Raw genomic sequence first — 23373 nt, forward strand, 5'->3', positions numbered from 1 at the left:
TGCAAGGTTTATGTAATATTTCTGTAAATTAGCTCAGTGAAGATAGCATGGAATAGTAATTAAGAGTCAGAACATTGACATCTGACAGATAGCATCCCAGCTCTGGCTCTGAGAAGTCTTAGTTTCTTTGTTTGTAAATTGGCTGTAATTATAGTGACCAACTCACAGCATTGTGGTAAGGACTAAATGAATGCTTAGTAGAGTTTCCGGATCATAGTATTGATAATTTCTTCATAAAAGCATACAGATATCTATACTCTCTACTACTGGGTGTGCTCAAATTCATATTATCAGGAAGTTTCCTAAGAAAAGGAATTGCCAACCAGCTCCCAGAAGAAGACATAGACCTGAATAAATCTGGGGTTTCATTTTGAAATAGTCTCTTACTCCATTGATAACTTACTGAAAACTTGTTGTTAACTGGCATTTGCACACTCTCTAAGCAAGTGATACTTGGTCTTTACAGGGACTTGCCTCCTAAACCATCAGTGATTTAATCCTGTCCATTTAGTTTTAGTATTAAGTGAATTATATTGTATTCTAAAATTGCTTGTCTGAATTTGTAACACAAATAAAGTATTTTGGTAACCTTCTGTAAAACTGAATACCTTAATTAAGTGGAACCAAAATCAGGTCAAGAGTTACATATATAGACCAACTGCCTGGCAATCTTACTATGACAATCATTGGAACAAAGTAACTGTTTTTGACAAACTGATTTTTTTTTCAACATTGGTGGCTCATACTTTCCATTAATTAGAAACTGTTGTATTTGATTGAATTTGACAGACATTTATAGACCACCTACCATGAGCCGTTCTAGTTCCCAAGGATATCATAGTGTCAGGAGGAGAGAGATAGGTATATCTGAATTTCCATATAGTGTTATCAGTGCTATGATGGATTCAACACAGGTATTAGAAATGTCTTGGTGTTTATAATTTTTGTAATAAAAATAATCTGGCATACTTTCCATTTTTAAAGTAATTTTATCCCTATTTATGTTTAACCTACTTCATCTTACAATTTGTTCGTCATTATTTTAGGGCCACTCGGTTAGACAAGTGATGAGCAAGTAAACCACAACAGAGGTACAGTATGTGTTCACCAGAGTGGCTTCTTGTAAACTTCCCTGCAGAAAAGTCCTGGAAGGGCTCTGGGAGGAGATATTGGCATCTGTATCTCAAAATCAGGATGGTGGTGGAGACTTAAGAAGTCTAGTGGTGTGTAAAGAAAAGGCTTCCATGCGACTATTCCTAAGCTGAGATGGAACCTCTCATCTCTGTTAGATGACCCCTGTGCCCCTAGCCCTTCACCTCCTCTACCAGAGCAACCCACACACTGAGGTGTCATTATCTGTCTCTGGTCTGTCTCTCCTGCCAGTTTGTGGCATTCAGAGGTCAGTGATCTTGTCCTGTTTATCTGCAGATCCCTACTGCTTGGCATAGTACCTAGTGTACAGTGAACACTCAAAAAATGTTTGTTGAATGAAGAATGAATAAATGTTACAGGCAAAGTGTATAATTGAGGGATTGCAATCAACTCCAAGCTAATTCCTAGTCAATTCCTAGCAGTGGCTTATGGCCATATTAAACCTTGCATTAGAATGATTTATGATGCCTGGTTTAACACAATGACAATAAGATACTCAATGAAGTAATAAATGAATTGTGTTTTAGGCATAGTCACTTGTCAACTAGGAATTTAATTCAGAGTTTCTGTTTCAATCATCAATACTATCACATGCAAATATTTGAGGATCCCAGCTTCATGCTATGGAATTCACGCACACTTAAAATTCAAGCAGCTTTTATGTACTAAAATCCCGTAATTGAGGACCAGCCTCTTCTTCAGTTAAATATTTGGCTTCAGTAAATGTGGTTCATGAATCTACTCTGTTTTTAATTGCTGTAGACATTTGCTCAACATTTGGTTTTATGGCCATTTAAGTAAAGAGATTTTGCTATAATAAAATGTGTATATTTGTTTTGAGTAGGTATCATTATTTTTATGTGAGTGTATCTTGTACAATGCAATTAAAACCTTCAATAGCAACTTGCTTTCAAAATGTATAGAAAAATATGGTCTCAAAAGACTTTTGCTGCAGAAAGATATGAATAAGTAGAAGTATATGAATTGAAGAAAATAAAAATTATTTTCCAGCACCCTGTTGGCATTTCCATTATGTCATTTGCAAATTGTCAAATGCTTTAACCAAGAAAAAAGGAGTAATTTGTGGAGTGAAAAGTTCAAATCACTTTATCCTTCTCCCTCACATCACCTCTTCACCTACCCTTAACTTGGTCAGCTTGGTCCATTCTCATTCCTGCACCCATGTGAAGTCATAGTAGTTACAGACACACCTGAGGATTAGCTCTTAGACAAATGGTAAATTTTATTATTTTCTGATTCTGGTAACTTGGGCAAGGATGGACTGTTAAAACTTAAAAATAATTGTGAGTATATTTTATGTTATTTATAGACATTTATGTTATACATATATACACACACACACACATACATAATTGTTTACTTTCATGGACACACTGAAAATCATTTCCAGAAATGCTCCATTCCTTAATCATTTATTGAGTTCACCATCTCCTTCTTGGTATTTATTATTCTTTCTACAGCTTCCTGTCATCTTACCTAGGAGAATACACATGCCAAACAGCAGTAAACTCATTTGGTCAAATTCCCATGAAACATAACTAAAGCTTGGCCAGTATGACTCTAAATATTTAGTTGTTTAACAAAAATTCACAGGACTCACCTAAGTGCTGGTTTTTCACCTGAGAGAAGTGTTGAGTTAGAAAGGAGAGTAGTGAGACTCAGGTAGAAAAAAAGTAACTTGCCAAACAGAAGAAGGTGCATTAATTAAGCTAATTGTGGTAGTCATTTCACAATGTACATGTATATCAAATCATCACATTACACACCTCAACTGTATACAATTTGTGTCAGTTATGCCTCAGAAAAGGGGGAGTGGGGAAAGAAGAGCATCTTTTAGAGACATTGTCCAATTTCTATTTGCATTCCCATTATTCCTCCCTCACACACATCCCAGGAAGGGAGGATTATTTGTAAGACAGTTTTAAAAGTATCCTGAGGGTTCTAATGGATAATCTCAAGAGTCTTTTCCCTAGAACAATGAAAGGAAAATTTTGTGTAGAAAAACCTGCATGTATATGAGGAAAATGGGTGATGGCACCATTGACTGAGAAACAAGGAAAACAAGTTTGGCCACACAGTGCTTTTTCTTTTTCCTTTTCTTTATGGTTTTATCAATCTCCTAAAACCCAAACAATATTTTAATTGTAGCCTCTCCAAAGCTCCTTTTATTGTTTCCTTTAGCTTTGCTGCTTTCAGCCTTGTTCCTGAAATTTATGCTATTGTCAGAAATCCTAGATTAAAAATCTAGTAGTGTGGCTAAATGTGCTTAACCCTTTCTCTCTAGGTGTTCAACACCCTTATCAAGGGTTCATCTCTTCATTTGGCTGTGTTTATGTAGATGTGCACAAGCAACACACACAGACATACATATAAACACCCACACCGACACACACACATACACACACACACCCACACTGCAGGAATGGACTTTGGAGCCACTTTGCATCATCACCCCTATTAGGATTATCAGAGTATTGGATTGTGGGTAAAGGAAGATCTATTTCTTTCCAAAGGGTGAGAAAAATGGGAGGGTGTCAGGGAGAGGGAAAAGAGAAGAAAATAAAGTGTGTGTATTTTGGGTTGGGGGAGGGAGAAAAGGAGAGGGGGAATATGAGTGAGTGTGGAGGGAGGAGGGGAAATGAAAGGATATTATATATTTTTTTGTATCTGTCATTTCCCTGCTATCTCCCATATGACTTCTTAATCCATCAGAATGCTGGGAAGATAATGTTTTGGGCGAAATAACATGAGAGAGAGGATAGACTCCCAAGGACCAATATCTTTATTGCTCGGAGGATAAACGGATTATGTCAGCCATTTTCTGTTGCTGACAGCTTTTCTTATTAACCGATTTTATTTTTTAATCTTCCAGGGAAGAAATATGGTTTTATGTCACAATAAAACGCCGGTCACATCTAATTCTGCCCTCAAACAAACAGATTTCTGAAAGCCTTGCAGAGAAATTTGAAATAACTTTAAAGAGGGGGTTTTTGGATAAAGTCTTTATCCAGGGGCTTGTTCAACTGCAGTGTAAAAGGTTTAGAGAGAGAGGAGAGGAGAGAGAGAGAGAGAGAAATAGAGGGAGGGAGAGAGAAGGGAAGAGGGAGAGAAGAAAAGCGGAGAAAGGAAGACCCACACAGCTGTTTTGCTTGGTGATCTCTCTTCAAACACACTGGGGTATAGTCAGGAAAATGCAGTTTGGATGAAAGAGGGCTGGGTAGATGAAAAGAGGAACAGTGGGCTTCTTCTGGGGCTTTGGGTGTGGGGAACTGCTTACCCACACCTCTCTAAAACTGACACTTCTTCCCAGTTTTTCTGGAACCATTAGGAGTTGATGGTGTGTCTTTCAAGAATCATAAACAAATCAATGTGAATTCTGTGAGGCATTTGGAGCTCAGAGGCAATTCTTGTCTTTTTTTCCATGATTCCTTTGCTAGGAAATTTCAGCCTGCTTGAGGATTTAGGTCTTCAGTTAGCCCCAAGAAAACCTTCTGTCAAACACCCCAGACAACTCTGGCCTTTGCTCACTTCTATAGGCCTGCAAAGAGCACATAGCCATCACTAATATAAAAAACCACTCGTTTCTTCTCTTCTGTGTGGCACAAAGCAATTTAGCCAGACAGGGCTCCTGCCCACCAGGGGCTTAGCCCAGAAAACGTCCTGAATTTGTGCCTCATGCTTTGTTCAGTGCCCGGCTCACTGCAGACGCAGTACCTTGACTGATAATGATGGCCGAGTCTTACATTGTGCCCTGCTGGGAAGTATTGGTGATTTAGAGTACTTTAAAAATCTGTTAAAAATAAATTTCTTGGATTTTCTAAGGTGTTGTTTTTTATAAGAGAAATGGGCTTTTCAAAAAAGCATCCTGAAACCTGGGACAATTTGGGAACTTAAAGCTTGTCCTAAGGTGAGTGAGACAGACTAAATACCTCCAGCCAACTGTGAAAAGGGGAGATTCAAAGGAATAGGTTGAGCCAAACCTCTTCTTACCTAGGAACAAAAAGATGGGTTTTCCTGCTTCATTTCTTTGCCTGGAGAGATAGAGAACTGGTAGAAATGGAGAGAAAAAGGTCATTTAAGGTCTTTGCACCAGAGGGTCATGAGGATAGCCACTCAAAGTGAGCAGCCCAGAGGCTGCTTTGATCTGAAACAAGCCTGAACTTCCAGGAAGTGCTTATGGCTCTAAGCTGTGATTAATTTTTTTTTTAAATACACAGGTCCTAAGTGAACAGTTTTATTAGCTTTTGGACATACGTATATACGTGTGTGCCCAACACTCCAACCAATGCTGAGAACATTTCCATCACTCCGGATTTAAGTGAATGGTGCCTCTGGATGTTTGCATTGCACTATCTGTGTGGACCTTTGTGGTGGTCCAGCAGGCAGCTTTGATGAAGATCCACTGATATACAAGATATTGAACAGATTATTTGGCAAGATAATTATATTCTGCTTTTTGGTTTACCAAGTACATTCCCATATACTGTCTCAGCATATCCTTTCAAATGATGAAGATAATGATAATAATAATGCAATAACATCATCAATAACAATTACAAACATTGACATATGTTTATCTTGTGTCAAGCACATGTATTACTACATTTATTCCTTTCAACAGTGTTGCATCTATTTTATAGATGTTGAAACTGAAGCAAAGGGAGGTTAAGTAACTGGTCTAAGATCATAGAATGACTATGTGTTAAAGCCTGAGAATCTGTCTCCAAAATTTGTGCTTTTAACTAAATATATGAGGTCTGGAAATGGTAGATGACATATAAACAAAGATCACATAGCCAATTCAAAAGGTAGATGACACATAAACAAAGATCACACAGCCAATTCAATGGTGGATCTGGATCCTATAATAGGTTTTTTAAGCTTACATCAACCTACCCTTCAGCCTCATTCCCATTGTCCACCCCCATCCTATACTCCTACCAATCCATGCCTCAACCTTACAGAGCTAATTACTGGTCTCTGAGGTTGCTGTCATCTTTTAGGCCTTTGTGCCTTTAAATACGTTCTTTCCTCTTCTCCTACTGGGAAACTCTCACTCATCCTTCGAGGCTTAGCTCCACTGCCACCTCCTCAGTGAACCCCCCCTTGAACTGCCTAGTTGAACAGTTTTCACTAAATTATATTAACTAAGACTTATATCTTTAATATTTGATATGGTTTGGCTCTGTGTCCCCACCCAAAATCTCATCTCAAATTGTAATACCCGTGTGTTGAGGGAGGGAGGTGATTGGATCATGGGGATGGTTTCCTTCATGCTGTTCTCATGATAGTGAGTGAGTTCTCATGAGATCTGATAATTTTATAAGTGTTTGACAGTTCCTCCTTCACACAGTTCTCTCACCTGCTGCCTTGTAAAGAAGGTGCCTGCTTCCCTATCCACCATGATTGTATGTTTCCTGAGGCCTCCCAAGCCATGTAGAACTGAGAGTCAAATAAGCCTTCTATCTTTATAAATTACCCAGTCTTGGGTATTTCTTTATAGCAGTGTGAAAACGGACTAACACAATATTAAATGGGGAAGAAGTGCTTGTGTTTACTTCAACTAAGCCTTTGGTTTATGCCTTATCATTTGGAACCCATGGCTGTGAGACACCTACACCAGGTGGTGGCAGTATACTTAGTTAAGGAGTTCCTTTCTAAGACAGAAATAGTATTTTTTCAAAAACTTTTAGAGTTGCTAAAATTCAAGACCATAAGTTACAAAAATGTCATAATGTGGGATGATTTTTATTTACAATTCTGTAACAAAAATAATATGGTCACACCTGTTGGATATCATTAAGGACCCATCTTCCTCCCAGTGAACCTTTACCCAGATTTTGCAATGTGTGGTCAGATCCTTCTTCCTAGAATGCTCCCCATCATTATCTTGCTCATTATTTTCATGTGAGCATCTTAGGGAAACTTTTATAATGCACTTTAACTTAGTAATTCATAACTAATGTCCTGCAACACTGTGCTAAAGGACATTAATATATAATTCACATAATTCAGAGAAAGAGAGAGAAACACACATATCTAAGTGAAAACAAGCACGGAAAATGCTGAGCTAAGCTTTGTTAAATTGGTTTCTTGAGAGCAGTACTTTAAAGAGCCTCTATTATGTAGTGTTTCCAAGTCATATTTAAATAGAGAACCCATTTTGGAGAGACTCCAATTACTATCTTCTATTAGAGCTGTATCACAGCTTGGTAGGCATCCTTCAACTCTAAAGCATAAACACCTTGAGACATTTTTTACTTCAAAGTATATTTTTAATTGTTGCTTTCATATACCTATGTATATTAGAAAATATTTACCACAATCTGCATTATGTAATCACTGGGGACTGGAAGGTTTCAGACTCTATTATTCATGCCACTATAAACTGCGGAACCCTTATAAACTTCAATTGACCAGCAAGTGAGGGAGGCTTGGTCCCCATGCAGACCTGCAAAAGGAATTTGCTGTGGAGTCTGCTGTCAGAATGACTGACTGTGGACACAGACTGTGATCCCATGGTGTGGGACATGCAGAACACAAAGTCCTGGGCCATGCCCACAGCAGGCAGAGAAGTTTGTTGTGAGTCTTTGATGCGTTGAGATGGATCAAATGGATTAATTATATTAATTATGAAGCATGGAGATGTATCTGGGCTTTTCCCAAAAACTGAGGTGCCAATGGCTGTCACTAGGTTCCCTTGCATTTGCAGTTCTAACTTAACAAGACATAAAATGAATCATTTGTTGAGACCTTCAGTTTCCTTGTTGTTAGCAATGTGGAATATCAGCATAACAGTACTGTTTCACAGGGTTGTTGAGATAACTGACTGAGATACTGTCCTGAAAAGAATAAACATAGGGTTGGGCATGTAATAAGTATTCAATAAATGGTGACACCTGTTAAAAACCACAATAAAAAAAAAAATAAAAAAATACTTACAGCAAAGTTTGTGCACTGCATTATTTGGGTCATGCTGCCTTTTGCCACCTTGCAGTTCCCAGCACATAATAAGCTTAAATAATATTTTTAAATGAATGAATACTAGCTTTTGTGGCCTCTGCTTTCAATGACCAGTTTATCTCAATGTACTTATAACAACAGGTTTTCTTTTCTGTTTCTTGGGGATTTTGTGAGACCTTAATGCATTACTGTATTAGTTTCCTGGGCCTGCCACAACAAAGTACCACAAACTGGGTTCCTTAAAATAATAGACATTTATTATCTCACAGTCCAGGAAGCTAAAAGTCCAAAATGAAGGTGTCAGCAGGGCATTGCTCTCTCTCAAAGGGAGAATCTGTAGGGGAGAATCCTTCTTTGCCTCCTCCTGTCTTCTAGTGGCTTCCTTTGATCCTTGTTTTTCCTTGGCTTGCAGCTGCATCACTCCAATCTGTTTCTGTTGTCATATGATATTCTTCCTAGGTGTCTCTGTCTTTCCAAGTCATTTTTCTCATCCTATAAGGGCACCAGTTATATTGGATCAGGGCCCACCCTAACGACCTCATCGTAACTTGATTACATCTTCAACGACCCTATTTCCAAATAATATCACACTCATACATACTGAGAGTTTAGACTTCAGCATATCTTTTTGGGGAACACAATGGTTTTAACCTTAGGGGCATTAACATTTACTTTCTTAATAAAAGTTATTTTTTTACTTAATAAAAAGTACATAAACATTAAGGCCCCTAAGGTTAAAGCCATTGCTAGTTAGGGTTTCTGTCACTAACAGCATATGTATCTTAGGTGATATAATGTGAGAAAGACCAAAGTCACAAGGGAATTCTTGGTACTAGGTCCAAAGTACCACAGGAATTATGATTACCTGGCCTGAGACATATGCCTTCCCATTAGTGAGGATGGAGCCAATGTGCTATGATTGGTACTATCAGAACAACATGTGAGGAAAAGGAAGGACAATTTTCCAAAGAGAAGGTTGGGTAAGAGGGTGTAATTACCTGAAGAAGAAGGAAAGGATGTTCAGCAGACCAAAATAGTACATGCCAATTATACAAACTAAATGTCTAACTGCAGAAATGGTGCCAACTCTTAATGGAATATTACCTGGCCATTGAAAGTGTGTTTATGCACATTTCTGTCATAACAAGTATAAATGTTTATAATGATGTTAATATTATAGTATCATTATAAAAGTATATACAAAGTTGTTTTCAAGTTTTCTTTAATAAAGATAATACTTTAAAAATTTTTTGAAACATTAAATTTATGTAGATGAGGCAACCTTGTGCTAGCTATTATAAGAAGCAAACATGGTATTTATGCTGGTATAACAATAAATGACAGAAGAGGAGCCAAGATGGCTGAATAGGAACAGCTCCAGTCTACAGCTCCCAGCATGAGCGACGCAGAAGACGGGTGATTTCTGCATTTCCAACTGAGGTACCGGGTTCATGTGACTGGGGAGTGCCAGACAGTGGGGGCAGGACAGGGGGTGCAGCGCACCGTGTGCAAGCTGAAGCAGGGCGAGGCATCACCTCACCCGGGAAGTGCAAGGGGTCAGGGAATTCCCTTTCCTAGTCAAAGAAAGAGGTGACAGACGGCACCTGGAAAATCGGGTCACTCCCACCCTAATACTGCACTTTTCCAACAGGTTTAAAAAACGGCACATCAGGAGATTGTATCCTGCACCTGACTTGGAGGGTCCTACGCCCACAGAGTCTCGCTCATTGTTGGCACAGAAGTCCCAAATCAAACTGCAAGGTAGCAGCGAGGCTGGGGGAGGGGCGCCCACCATTGCCAAGTTAGTTGTTTGATTAGGTAAACAAAGCGGCTGGGAAGCTTGAACTGCGTGAAGCCCACCACAGCTCAAGGAGGCCTGCCTGCCTCTGTAGGCTCCACCTCTGGGGGCAGGGCACAGACAAACAAAAACACAGCAGTAACCTCTGCAGACTTAAATGTCCCTGTCTGACAGCTTTGAAGAGAGTAGTGGTTCTCCCAGCATGCAGCTTGAGATCTGAGAACGGGCAGACTGCCTCCTCAAGTGGTTCCCTGACCCCCGAGTAGCCTAACTGGGAGACAGACACCCCCCAATAGGGGCAGACTGACACCTCACACGGCCAGGTACTCCTCTGAGACAAAACTTCCAGAGGAACGATCAGGCAGCAGCATTTGCAGTTCACCAATATCCGCTGTTCTGCAGCCACTGCTGCTGATACCCAGGCAAACAGGGTCTGGAGTGGACCTCTAGCAAACTCCAACAGACCTGCAGCTGAGGGTCCTGTCTGTTAGAATGAAAACTAACAAACAGAAAGGACATCCACACCAAAAACCCATCTGTACGTCACCATCGTCAAAGACCAAAGGTACATAAAACCACAAAGATGGGGAAAAAACAGAGCAGAAAAACTGGAAACTCTAAAAATCAGAGTGCCTCTCCTCCTCCAAAGGAACACAGCTCCTCACCAGCAACGGAACAAAGCTGGACAGAGAATGACTTTGATGAGTTGAGGGAAGAAGGCTTCAGATGATCAAACTACTCCGAGCTACAGGAGGAAATTAGAATCAATGGCAAAGAAGGTAAAAGCTTTGAAAAAAAATTAGACGAATGGACAACTAGAATAACCAACGCAGAGAAGTCCTTAAAGGACCTCATGGAGCTGAAAACCAAGGCACGAGAGCTATGTGACGAATGCAGAAGCCTCAGTAGCCGATGCGATCAACTGGAAGAAAGGGTATCAGTGATGGAAAATGAAATGAATGAAATGAAGCGAAGAGAGAAGTTTAGAGAAAAAAGAATAAAAAGAAACAAACAAAGCCTCCAAGAAATATGGGACTATGTGAAAAGACCAAATCTACATCTGATTGGTGTATCTGAAAGTGACAGGGAGAATGGAACCAAGTTGGAAAACACTCTGCAGGATATTATCCAGGAGAACTTCCCCAATCTAGCAAGGCAGGCCAACATTCACATTCAGGAAATACAGAGAATTCCACAAAGATACTCCTTGAAAAGAGCAACTCCAAGACACATATTTGTCAGATTCACCAAAGTTGAAATGAAGGAAAAAATGTTAAGGGCAGCCAGAGAGAAAGGTCGGGTTACCCACAAAGGGAAGCCCATCAGACTAACAGCAGATCTCTCAGCAGAAACTCTACAAGCCAGAAGAGAGTGGGGACCAATGTTCAACATTCTTAAAGAAAAGAATTTTCGACCCAGAATTTCATATCCAGCCAAACTAAGCTTCATAAGTGAAGGAGAAATAAAATCCTTTACAGACAAGCAAATGCTGAGAGATTTTGTCATCACCAGGCCTGCCCTAAAAGAGTTCCTGAAGGAAGCACTAAACATGGAAAGGAACAACCAGTACCAGCCACTGCAAAAACATGCCGAATTGTAAAGACCATCAAGGCTAGGAAGAAACTGCATCAACTAATGAGCAAAATAACCAGCTAACATCATAATGACAGGATCAAATTCACACATAACAATATTAACTTTAAATGTAAATGGGCTAAATGCTCCAATTAAAAGACACAGACTGACAAATTGGATAAAGAGTCAAGACCCACCAGTGTGCTGCACTCAGGAAACCCATCTCACATGCAGAGACACACATAGGCTCAAAATAAAGGGATAGAGGAAGATCTACCAAGCAAATGGAAAACAAAAAAAGGCAGGGGTTGCAATCCTAGTCTCTGATAAAACAGACTTTAAACCAACAAAGACCAAAAGAGACAAAGAAGGCCATTACATAATGGTAAAGGGATCAACTCAACAAGAAGAGCTAACTATCTTAAATATATATGCACCCAATACAGGAGCACCCAGATTCATAAAGCAAGTCCTGAGTGACCTACAAAGAGACTTAGACACCCACACAATAATAATGGGAGACTTTAACACCCCACTGTCAACATTAGACAGATCAACGAGACAGAAAGTTAACAAGGATATCCAGGACTTGGACTCAGCTCTGCACCAAGCAGACCTAATAGACATCTACAGAACTCTCCACCCCAAATCAACAGAATATACATTCTTTTCAGCACCACACCACACCTACTCCAAAACTGACCACATAATTGGAAGTAAAGCACTCCTCAGCAAATGTAAAAGAACAGAAATTATAACAAACTGTCTCTCAGACCACAGTGCAATCAAACTAGAACTCAGGATTAAGAAACTCACTCAAAACCGCTCAACTACATGGAAACTGAACAACCTGCTCCTGAATGACTACTGGGTAAATAATGAAATGAAGGCAGAAATAAAGATGTTCTTTGAAACCAACGAGAACAAAGACACAAAATACCAGAATCTCTGGGACACATTCAAAGCAGTGTGTAGAGGGAAATTTATAGCGCTAAATGCCCACAAGAGAAAGCAGGAAAGATCTAAAATTGACACCCTAACATCACAATTAAAAGAACTAGAAAAGCAAGAGCAAACACATTCAAAAGCTAGCAGAAGGCAAGAAATAACTAAGATCAGAACAGAACTGAAGGAAATAGAGACACAAAAAACCCTTCAAAAAATTAATGAATCCAGGACCTGGTTTTTTGAAAAGATCAACAAAATTGATCAACAAAATTAACACCCCACTGTCAACATTAGACAGATCAACAAGACAGAAAGTTAACAAGGATATCCAGGAATTGAACTCAGCTCTGCACCAAGCAGACTAATAAAGAAGAAAATTAGCAAGACTAATAAAGAAGAAAACAGAGAAGAATCAAATAGATGCAATAAAAAATGATAAAAGGGATATCAACACCGATCCCACAGAAATACAAACTACCATCAGAGAATACTATAAACATCTCTATGCAAATATAACTAGAAAATCTAGAAGAAATGGATAAATTCCTCGACACATACATCCTCCCAAGACTAAACCAGGAAGAAGCTGAATCTCTGAATAGACCAATACCAGGCTCTGAAATTGAGGCAATAATCAATAGCTTACCAACTGAAAAAAGTCCAGGACCAGATGGATTCACAGCCAAATTCTACCAGAGGTACAAAGAGGAGCTGGTACCATTATTTCTGAAACTATTCCAATCAATAGAAAAAGAGGGAATTCTCCCTAACTCATTTTATGAGGCCAGCATCATCCTGATACCAAAGCCTGGCAGAGATGCAACAAAAAAAGAGAATTTTAGGCCAATATCCTTGATGAACATTGATACAAAAATCCTCAATAAAGTACTGGCAAACTGAATCCAGCAGCACATCAAAAAGCTTATCCACCATAATCAAGTGGGCTTCATCCCTGGGATGCAAGGCTGGTTCAACATACACAAATCAATAAATGTAATCCAGCATATAAACAGAATCAAAGACAAAAACCACATGATTATCTCAATACATGCAGAAAAGGCTTTTGACAAAATTCAACAACCCTTCATGCTAAAAACTCTCAATAAATTAGGTATTGATGGGCTGTATCTCAAAATAATAAGAGCTATGTGTAACAAACCCACAGCCAATATCATACTGAATGGGCAAAAACTGGAAGCATTCCCTTTGAAAACTGGCACAAGACAGGGATGCCCTCTCTCACCACCCCTATTCAACCTAGTGTTGGAAGTTCTGGCCAAGGCAATCAGGCAGGAGAAGGAAATAAAGGGTATTCAATTAGGAAAAGAGGAAGTCAAATTGTCCCTGTTTGCAGATGACATGATTGTATATTTAGAAAACCCCATCGTCTCAGCCCAAAATCTTCTCAAGCTGATAAGCAACTTCAGCAAAGTCTCACGATACAAAATCAATACACAAAAATCACAAGCATTCTTATACACCAATAACAGACAAACAGAGAGCCAAATCATGAGTGAACTCCCATTCACAATTGCTTCAAAGAGAATAAAATACCTAGGAATCCAACTTACAAGGGATGTGAAGGACCTCTTCAAGGAGAACTACAAACCACTGCTCAATGAAATAAAAGAGGACACAAACAAATGGAAGAACATTCCATGCTCATGGGCAGGAAGAATCAATATCGTGAAAATGGCCATACTGCCCAAGGTAAGTTATAGACTCATTGCCATCCCCATCAAGCTACCAATGACTTTCTTCACAGAATTGGAAAAAACTACTTTAAAGTTCATATGGAACCAAAAAAGAGCCCGCATCGCCAAGTCAATCCTAAGCCAAAAGAACAAAGCTGGAGGCATCATGCTACGTGACTTCAAACTATACTACAGGGCTGCAGTAACCAAAACAGCATGGTACTGGTACCAAAAAAGAGATATAGACCAAGGGAACACAATAGAGCCCTCAGAAATAATGCCGCATATCTACAACTATCTGATCTTTGACAAACCTGACAAAAACAAGCAATGGGGAAAGGATTCCCTATTTAATAAATGATGCTGGGAAAACTGGCTAGCCATATGTAGAAAGCTGAAACTGGATCCCTTCCTTACACCTTATACAAAAATTAATTCAGGATGAATTAAAGACTTAAACGTTAGACCTAAAACCATAAAAACCCTAGAAGAAAACCTAGACATTACCATTCAGGACATAGACATGGGCAAGGACTTCATGTCTAAAACACCAAAAGCAATGGCAACAAAAGCCAAAATTGACAAATGGGATCTAATTAAACTAAAGATCTTCTGCACGGCAAAAGAAACTACCATCAGAGTGAACAGGCAACTTACAGAATGGGAGAAAATTTTTGCAATCTACTCATCTGACAAAGGGCTAATTTCCAGAATCTACAATGAACTCAAACAAATTTACATGAAAAAAACAAACAACCCCATCAAAAAGTGGGCGAAGGATATGAACAGACACTTCTCAAAAGAAGACATTTATGCAGCCAAAAGACACATGCAAAAATGCTCATCATCACTGGTCATCAGAGAAATGCAAATCAAAACCACAATGAGATATCACCTCACACCAGTTAGAATGGTGATCATTAAAAAGTCAGGAAACAACAGGTGCTGGAGAGGATTTGGAGAAATAGGAACACTTTTACACTGTTGGTGGGACTGTAAACTAGTTCAACCATTGTGGAAGTCAGTGTGGCGATTCCTCAGGGATCTAGAACTAGAAATACCATTTGACCCAGCCATCCCATTACTGGGTATATACCCAAAGGATTATAAACCATGCTGCTATAAAGACACATGCACACGTATGTTTATAGTGGCACTATTCACAATAGCAAAGACTTGGAACCAACCTAAATGTCCAACAACGATAGACTGGATTAAGAAAATGTGGCACATATACACCATGGAATACTATGCAGCCATAAAAAATGATGAGTTCATGTCCTTTGTAGGGACATGGATGAAGCTGGAAACCATCATTCTCAGCAAACTATCACAAGGACAAAAAACCAAACACCTCATGTTCTCACTCATAGGTGGGAATTGAACAATGAGAACACATGGACACAGGAAGGGGAACATCACACTCTGGGGACTGTTGTGTGGTGGGGTGAGTGGGGAGGGATAGCATTAGGAGATATACCTAATGCTAAATGGCAAGTTAATGGTTGCAGTACACCAACATGGCACATGTATACATATGTAACAAACCTGCACGTTGTGCCCATGTACCCTAAAATTTAAAGTATAATAATAAAATAAAATTAAACAATAAATTACTTATTTATAACAAAAAATTCATATAAAACTTTATGCAAAGTTAAACTTACAAGACACTTGGCATATGAAAAGATATTTAAGGAGGTGAAGAAATGTCAAGAGCAAGAGTTTTGACTGGCACAAAAGGTTTAACCATGACAGGAGACTTTCTGAAAGATGGTGGATTAAAAATAGGTCCAAACTCTTTCTCCTGGCTACTGTAACAGAAAAACAATAGCGTTGTCTGATAAAAAGAAAATCAATAACCCCCAGTGTAAACTTAGAAAATAATGAGCAAATCTAAGTAAATGAAGTGACCCCAATTCAGCTAAGCAATTCTGCAACACCAGCTGAAAAGCTAAGAGAGAGGCAGGACCGACTCCTGAAGGAGGCTTCAATGAGTTGATAAATTTAAATGAAATAAACAATGGTTGCTAAAAACAAAACAAGTTATGAAACCAAAGGACTGCACACAATGTGGAAATGCTATAAAGAGTAAAGAAGGGTCACAAGAGGCTGGTAAGGGCAAAAATCAAGTATAGAAATGCAGATACTCACCAAAGCTTAAATATCTTAGGAAGAGAAGTGGAAAACCATGTATATAGAGGAAATTTATAAATAAAAGTGAACAGCAAATTTTCCCTGAATTTAGAAAGAACAGTTATTCATGTAGCCAAGCTAGATGAATAGGGACATTGGGGCAGTAGATCAGCAAGGAATGGGAGGCTTTCTGCTTTTATTAGCTGCCTAAAAAATTACCATAAACTAAGGGGTTTAAAACAGCAGAAGTTTATTCTCTTACAGTTCTGGAGGCCAGAAGTCTAAAATCAAGGTGTCAGCAGAACATGCCCTTTCTGAAGCCTCCAGGGAAGAAGACTTTGTTTCCTCTTCTAGCTTCTGATGGTAGCCAGCAAAACTTAGTGTTCCCTGTTTTTTGGCAGCATAATTCCAATCTCTTCCTCCATCTTCACATGGTCATCTATCTTCTGTTTGTGTCCAAATTCCCCTTTTCTTATAAAGGCAACACTCACTGACTAGGTTAGGGTCCACCCTAATTCAGTATGATCTCTTCTTAATTTGATTACATCGGTAAAGACTTATTTCCAAATAAAGTCACATTCACTGGTTTTGGGTGGACAGTAATTTTGGGGAAACACTATTCAATCCAGTGCACCGCTGTTGAGCCATTTTGGAAGAAACTGAATGAATTCTACTAATATGGGCCAGCACCAAGGGTACTACTCCATGCCTTGTGGTGGAGGAAGGCATGAGCAACAGGCACAACCCCTAAATCTCCATACCCTGTGAGCCCCCACTGACATCCCCCTGTGTCCACCTGGAGGGCTATAGTGGTATAGCACTGATTAGACCCAAAGGTGCTATGGGGTCCCCAGTACTCTAGTCCACAGGGAACACTGCTTCCCAGGGAAAGGACAGTGCAGCACACCAAAAAGGCAGCCCCTGGGAAAAAGGAATACAAAGTGCATGTTTTCCAGAGCCTGAGAGCTCCCTGTATGGGGCTGTGAGAATTGACCCCAACTCCAGAAGTAGCACGAACTCTATGATCCACCTCACAAGTAGAGTGTGATCCCCTCCCACTGGCAGAACAGCCACTGTGCTCAGTCTCATGCACATAGAGTGGAACCCCTTCTCCCCCTGGACACACTGCTATGGGCACAGTCTCTGCTACTGCTGCTGGGGGCTAGAGCAGGTGAACCAGAAGGCTGCCTGTCTGGGGCTGTGAGTGGTCACTGTGCTCCCACTGGCAATGTGGCCTTCATGCCTGGACTCATGTGCAAAGGGTAGGGTCACTCCCCACCTCTGCATGGAGCAGTAGTGAGCAGGAGAACCAGAGAGTCTTGTGTCTGGGGCTGTGGGTGGCAACCCTGCACCACAGCCACTGCCAACATCAGTGTGCAGTTCTCAGAATACAGAGGGCTTTCCAGCCTCTTCTATTGCCATTGCCCACATGACTCTGGCTTCCCAGGGACCCAAGAACTTGCTCATCCAGCTGGCCCACCACTGCTAATACCTGCATCTGAGCAAGCTTCCTGGAGGTCCAAAAATTCACCCATCTGATTCCACTAACACTGGAGGCAGTGTATGCTGCCCTGGGGCCCAAGATTAGGCATGCTTAGACCACTGCTACCACCACAGAAGTCTGAAGACTGACCCACCAGGCATCTCTATCACCAAAAAAGCTCAATAAAGCCTCCACTAATAACTGCATCCAAAGACACCAAGGAAATCCGATGCCAATGGTGCTGTTTACCACCAAATAAATCATACAAGACTACACTACTGTACACATCCAGAATCAAAGCAAAAGGTCCTACCCAACCAATATCATTGATATATCTTCAGGAAAAAGCCCTCCCCTATGAAAGCAGCAAATCCAAAAAAAAAAAAAAAGAAAAAAAAAGACAGGAAAAAGTGACTGTTACACCAGATGCACAGATATCAATGTAAGGAAAACAAGAAGCATGAAAAAGCAAAGAAATATGACACCCCCAAAGGAACACAATTCCACAGCAAGAGATCCCATTAAAAAATAAATTCATGAAACCCTGGAAAAAGAATTCAAAATTATAATACCAAAGAAGCTCAGTGAGGTACAACAGAATTTCAAAAAACAATACAATGAAATCGGAAAAAGAACTCAGGATATGAATGAGAAATACACCAAACAGAGATATATATTAAAAAAGAATCAAAAAGAAATTTTGGAACTGAAAAATTCTTTAAATGAAACACAAAAAGCCCTAGAAAACTTCAACAATAGACTAGACCAAGCAGAAGAATTTCAAAACTTGAAGACAGGTCTTTTGAAATAACCACTCAGACAAAATAAAGAAAAAATAATAAAAAAGGATGAGTGAAGACTTATGAGATATGGGACACTATAAAGTGACCAAATATATACATTATTGGTAGCCCCAAAGGTGAGGAGAGAATGAAAGAATTTGAAAACTTATTTAATGAAATAATAGATGAAAACTTCCCAAGTCTAGTAAAAGATTCAGACATCCAAATATAGGGGACCCAGCAATCCCCAATTAGATACAATGCAAAAAGGTCTTCTCTATGGCACATTATAGTCAAACTGTCTAAATTCAATGACAAGGAGAAAATTCTAAAATCATCAATAGGAAAGAATCTAGTTACCTGTAAAGGAGCCCCCATCAGACTAACAGTGAACTTCTCAGCAGAAGTCTTATAGGCCAGGAGAGAATGACAAAATATATTCAAAGTGCTGAAAGGAAAAAAAACCCTGCCACCCAAAGATATTATATACAACACAAGTATCCTTCATAAATGATATACCTGCCTTACAAGAAGTGCTCAATGGAGTCCTAAACCTGTAAGTGAAAAGACTACAGTTACCATCAGGAAAACACATGAAAATAGAAAACTCCTTGTTACAGCAAACACACAAATGCACAAGAGAAAAGACTCAATGGTACCACCACAGAAAATCAGCAAACCACAAGGACAAGAAGTAAGAGAATCAGAAAGGAAAAAGAATATACAAAACAGCCATGAAATAATTAACAATTTGAGAGGAAAAAAACCCTCACATATCAATAAGGGCCCTGAATATAAACAGACTAAATTCTCTACTTAGAAGATATAGACTGGTTGAATTGATTTTTAAAACAGATACAACTACATGCTGCCTAAAAGAAATGCACTTTACCTGTTGAGGAGCATACATAAACTGAAAGTAAAGGGATTGAAAAAGATATTCCATGCATATGGAAACCAAAAGCAAGCAACAGTAGTTATATCAGATAAAATAGACTTTAAGTCAAAAAGAGTAAAAAAAAGACAAAGAAGGTCATTATATGATGATAAAGGGATCAACCAGCAAGAGGATGTAACAATTCTAAACATATATGCACCCAACACTAGAGCACACACATTCAGAAATAAAAATTGCTGGAGCTAAAGAAAGAGATAGAATTCAATACAATAATAGTTGCAGATGTCAATACTCCGCTTTCAGCATTAGACAGATCAAGTAGACAGAAAATAAACATTTAACTTAAACTGTACTTTAGAACAAATGGACTTAATAAATATTTACAAAACATTTCATCCAGCAACTGCAGAATATACATTCTTCTCATCAGCACATAGAATATTTTCTAGGACTGACCACATGTTAGGTGACAAAACAAGTCACAACAAATTTTTGAAAATCAAAGTCATATCAATCACCTTATCAGACCACAATGGAATAAAACTAAATGTCAAAACCAAGAGGAGCTTTGAAAACTATACAAATACATGGAAATTAAACATGTTCCTGAATGAACATCAGATCAATAAAGAAATTAAAATGGAAGTTTAAAAATTTCCTGAAACAAAAGAAAATGAAAACAAATGAAAATGACATATCAACACTTAAGGGACACAGCAAAAGCAGTGCTAAGAGGAAAGATTATAGCAATAAATGCCTACATAAAAAAACCCAGGGCCGGGCGCGGTGGCTCACGCCTGCAATCCCAGCACTTTGGGAGGCCGAGGTGGGCGGATCACAAGGTCAGGAGATCGAGACCACCCTGGCTAACACGGTGAAACCCCATCTCTACTAAACAATACAAAAAATTAGCCAGGCATGGTGACGGGAGCCTGTTGTCCCAGCTGAGGCAGGAGAATGGCGTGAACCCGGGAGGCGGAGCTTGCAGTGAGCGGAGATCACGCCACTGCACTCCAGCCTGGGCGACAGAGCGAGACTCTGTCAAAAACAAACAACAAACAAAAAACCCAGAAATATTTCACATAAACAATCTAATGATGTACCTCAAGGAACTGGAAAAGCAAGAACATCAAATTAACAGAAGAAAAGAAATAATAAAGATCAGAGCAGAAGTAAACTAAAATAAAGACTAAAAAAAAAATACAAATCATCAACAAAACAAAAAATTGGTTCTTCCAAAAAATAGTTGATATGGTTTGGCTGTGCCCTCACCAAAATCTCAACTTGAATTGTGTCTCCCAGAATTCCCACGTGCTGTGGAAGGGACCCAGTGGGCGGTAATTGAATCACAGGGGCCGGTCTTTCCTGTCCTATTCTCGTGATAGTGAATAAGTCTCATGAGATCTGATGGGTTTATCAGGGTTTTCTGCTTTTGCTTCCTCCTCATTTTTCTCTTTCTGCTGCCGAGTAAGAAGAGCCTTTCACCTCCTGCCATGATTCTGTGGCCTCCCCAGCCATGTGGAACTGTAAGTCCAATTAAACCTCTTTTTCTTCCCAGTCTTGGGTATGTCTTTATCAGCAGCATGAAAACGAACTAATATAAAAGCCAAAATGATAAACTGCTTACTAGAATAACCAAGAAGAGGGATTATTTAAATAAACAAAATTAGAAATGAAAAAGGAAACATAACTGATACAAGAGAAATACAAAAGATCACCAGAGACTATTGTGAATAACTGTACACTAACAAACTGGAAAACCTAGGGGAAATGGATACATTCCTGTACACATAAAATCTACCAAGGTTGAATCAGGAAGAAATAGAAAACCTGAACAGCCCAGTAATGAGCAGTGAGGTTCAATCAGTAATAAAAAAAATTCCCCAAAAGAAAAGTCCAGAACTGGATGTTTTCACTGCAGAATTCTACCAAACATATAAAGAAGAACCAATGTCAATCCTCCTCAATGATTCCAAAATATTGAAGAGAAGGGGATTCTCCCTGACTCATTCTATGAGCCAGCATTAGCCTGATACCAAAACCAGAAAAAGATACAACAAAAAACTACAGGCCAGTATCCTTCATGAATACAGATACAAAAATCCTCAACGGAATACTAGCAAACTGAATCCAACAGCACATAAAAAAGATAATACACATGATCAAATGGGATTTATCCCAAGGAAACAAGAACTGTCCAACATACACAGATCAATAAAAGTGATACATCACATCATCAGAATAAAGGACAAAAATCATATGATCATCTCAATAAATGCAGAAAAAGCATTTGATAAAATTCAATATCCATTCATGATAAAAACTCTCAACACACTAGGCATAGAAGGACCATAGCTTAAAGTAATAAAGGCTATATATGACAAACCTACAGCTAGCATCATCCTAAATGGGAAAAAGTTGAAAGCTTTTCCTCTAATAACTGGAAAAAGACAAGGATGCCCACTTTCACCACTCCTATTCAACATGGTACTACATGTCCTAGTCAGAGCAATTAGGCGATATTTATTGCACTTAATGCCTACAAAAGAAAACAAGAAAGGTGTCAAATTAATAACTTCATCTTCCACCTTAAGAAACTAGTAAATGAAGAGCAAAGTGAACTCAAAGTAGGCAGAAGAAAGGTCTTAAATCAATGACTATGCTTCTTCCTTAAAATGCTAGAAAAATAAGAGCAAATTAAACTCAGAGTAAGTGGAAGAAGTAAAATAATAAAGCTCAGATTAGGAATCAAATGAAATAGAAAAGAGAAAAAAAACCCAGAAAATCAATAAAATCAAAATCTGATTCTTTGAGAAGATTGATTAAAATTAATAAGTAGCTAGCCAGATTTATCAAGAGGAAAAGAAAAACAAATTTTAAAATATCAGGAATGATAGAGAATATATTATTAAAGGTTCTATGGATATTAAAAAGGATAACAAAAGGATATTGTGAAAAACTTTGCCAATAAATCCAACAATTTAGGTGAAGTGGAAAAATTATTTGAAAGATGCAAACTGCCAAAGTTCATTCAAGAAAAAATAGAGAACATAAATAACTGTGTATCTATTGGCTAAATTGAATTTGTAGTTTAAAATTCTCCTACAAAGAAAACTTCAGACTCAGGTAATTACACCATATACCAAACATATAATACCTATTCTACGTGAACCTTTCCAGAAAACTGAAAAGAAGGAAATACTTTCCAACTCATTTTATAAGACCAGCCTTACTCTGCCCCCAAAAACATGAAAATGACATTACAAGGAAAGAAAATTATAGAAAAATATACCACGTGAACTGGACAGAGGATAAAAATTCTAAAAAAATTTTAGCAATTTGGATCCAATAATATACAAAAAGCATAATATATTATGACCAATCATAGCATACTCCAGGAATGTAAGGTTGGTTTAACATTTGAAAATTAATCACAATAATTTACTAAATTAAAAAACTAAAAGAGAAAAACCATATGATTATCTCAACAGAGATGAAAAACACTTGATAGTATTTAAAATAATTCACAATAAAAATTTCCAGCAAAGTAGGAATAGAAGGAAACATCTTCAAACTGATAAAAGCCTTCTACTGGAAACCTACAGCTAACATTATTCTTTATGGTTAAATACAGAACGATTCTTCCCCCTCAACCCCCATCCCATCTAAGGTTAAGGAAAAGACAAGGATGTCTACTCCCACCACTTCCATTCAACACTGTACTGAAGGGTCACAATAAGGCAAGAAAAAGAAATAAAAGGCATCTAGATGAGAAAGAAAGAAAGCTGTTTTCAATTCACAGATGACATTATCATCTATGTAGAAAATCTGACTGACTCTACAGAAAAAGCTGCTGCAACTAATAAGTGCATCAAGCAAGATTGCATGATACAAGATCAATATATAAAAATCAATTGTATTCC

The sequence above is a fragment of the Pan troglodytes genome, chromosome 2, assembly GCF_028858775.2.
Source record: "Pan troglodytes isolate AG18354 chromosome 2, NHGRI_mPanTro3-v2.0_pri, whole genome shotgun sequence".
NCBI lineage: Eukaryota > Metazoa > Chordata > Mammalia > Primates > Hominidae > Pan > Pan troglodytes.